The 2500-nt window shown below is 37.8% G+C and overlaps 1 protein-coding gene across 1 annotated transcript in view; it reads right to left on the bottom strand.

Moving 5' to 3' along the window:
• LOC144967079 (diacylglycerol kinase zeta-like) overlaps window positions 1-2500 on the bottom strand; it is a 237535-nt gene that overhangs the window by 114795 nt on the left and 120240 nt on the right. The window lies entirely within an intron of this gene.

Here is a 2500-nt window from a genome sequence, read left to right as displayed (position 1 = left end):
CAGCGTGTTTCAAAACAAAGAAAATCGGTACTTTTTTTATTCTTCATGCATGCTGGCTAGAACTTTTTCACATGTCATGTGATCAGAATGTATAAAAGTAAAAAAAAAATGATCAGATTTATAATGTTTTTCTCCTCTGGATACACTTCAATGCTCGTCGGAGAGATATTTCATAAGGGCTTCCGCCATTGTTCCGACAGGTTAGAACCAGTTACTACGTTACGATGCGTCATTGCGAGGGAAGTGACGTCACGACTATGAAGCCTATTTTCGAGAAACTAAATTTTTGTGGCTTCTAGAATAGCTCCATCAGGTCAATGAGTTTCCACAGTTCATGACCTCTGCATCCAAGTATCATGACATATATTAATATTGACTAGACTAATATGACTTCGTGCGGCTATGTGGTCTAGAGGTATGACACTCGCTTTCGGATCGGAAGGTCCTGGGTTCGAGCCTCGCGCTCGGCGCATAGTTGAGTCCTTGGAAAAGTCTCTTAACTCACATTCTCTCACCGTACTCAGGTGTAGAATGAGTACCTGGCCGTTAACAGCGTTGTCTTTGTCCGAAAAATTGTAACATATCCTAACAGGCGTCATGTCCCGTCCTACATGTTAAATGTTGCTGTTGACCAGGGTCCCCTTGTAAAGCGCTTTGAGCACATTTAGTGGATATTGCGCTATATAAAAGCTCAATTATTTAAGCTCAATTATTTAAAGAATAAAAATCCATTCAGAATTAAAGACATGTTTTCTATCGAAATCTTATACGGATTTGTCCACAGTGTTAATTTTGGTCCTTGTCCTGAAAAAAAAACCCCCCACTCTTAATTCGTTTTCCATATATGAAAAAAAAACCCCCACTCTTAATTCGTTTTACATATATGAAAAAAAAAACCCCACTCTTAATTCGTTTTCCATATATGAAAAAAAAAACCCCACTCTTAATTCGTTTTACATATATGAAAAAAAACCCCCCACTCTTAATTCGTTTTCCATATATGAAAAAAAAAGGAGATTAAAAGCTTTCAACGCCTGTTTCAACTTAAAAGATTGTAAAAGCGACCATTTGCAATATGACTATTTACATAGGGATGAATTTTTAACACCAGAATCAAGAAAAAACAACCCCAGCCCATTAACCCTCTCCTTACCAACTATTGGAAAATCGTTACATTCGTTACGATACAACCAACATTTTTCTTATTCAAATTTCTTTTGTACATCATAAAATTTAAAGAAAATGAACAGTGTGTTGTAGAGCATGTTTTGATAAAGAAATTATTTATCGCAAGAAATTTACTGCTATTGTGTCCGAGTGATAAAAAATATATTTTGTGTTAGTTGGGGGATGAAGTTTTGGGGAAAATCCTGAAAATGGCTGGTAAGGAGAGGGTTAACAAACTAGACATTTCTATCGGGGCTTGAACAAAAACCTTTCGGTCTTCAGTGCTTAACGATACGTCACCAATTGACGTATTTTAAAGTTTGCTTTAAATAAAATATACCAAAACATCCCCCAAAAACAAAATTGTGTATCTACCCAGGTTTTCGGATAAAGTTTGTTTGTTTTTTTCTCCATCATAGATACACATGAACGAGAAAATCGTTTAAGTCAGAGATTGAATTACCAAAAATGCATTTCGGGTTATTTTCATTCCTTTGATGAAATAGCAGGCGAAAAGCACTCCTGAAATGAGGAAATTGCGATCACACCTTTATCACTGTCGCGTTGCCCATCTCTCTTATTGAGAGAGAAAAGTGTTTTTTTTTTGGTTTTTTTTAAATGAAAAGCAAAAATAAAAACATCGAAGGGCCCATCGATTCAGTCCCCTTTGAGATAAAAATAACATCATCGCTCGCCCAGCTCTCAAATCGCCTGTTCACTTAAATTCTCGCCTTCCCCTTCAATAAACTCAATTTAAACCGCGAAAAAGCAGCTAGCGTCCCATTTAGCTGAAAGCACATAGCACCGAAATAGCGCCCATTTGCTCTAAATAGGGATTGGGGGGGGGGGGGTGAGACTTCATTAAAACAAAATCGATAAATAACGTTCTTAATTTTTCTTAAAAGTTCAAACACTTAATTTGATTGCATCTATCAAATGAAATGGCGTCAGGATAGGCCTTAAGAGTTTTAAACTTGAGCTTTTTATATAGCGCAATATGCACTAAACGTGCTCAAAGCGCTTTACAAAGGGTCCCTGACAAACAGCAACACGTAACATGTAGAACGAGACATGAAATGAAGCCTGTAACAATTTTTTCGGACAGACACAACGCTGTTAACGGTCAGGTACTCATTTTACACCTGAGTACGGTGAGAGAATGTGAGTAAAGAGCCATCTCCAAGGAGTCAACTATGCGCCGAGCGCGAGGCTCGAAACCTGGACCATCCGATCCGAAAGCGAGTGTCATACCACTAGACCACATAGAGTTTTAAGTAATCAGAACGCGCCTACGCCATTTTCATAGGTATAGGGAATGAGATTAGCGGAAGAG

This window comes from Berghia stephanieae, chromosome 3 (assembly GCF_034508935.2).
Source record: "Berghia stephanieae isolate SIO BIC M18660-M18661 chromosome 3, UCSD_Bste_1.3, whole genome shotgun sequence".
Taxonomy (NCBI): domain Eukaryota; kingdom Metazoa; phylum Mollusca; class Gastropoda; order Nudibranchia; family Aeolidiidae; genus Berghia; species Berghia stephanieae.
Note: the sequence above shows the minus strand (reverse complement) of the source record. Positions and strands in the feature narration are given on the sequence as shown.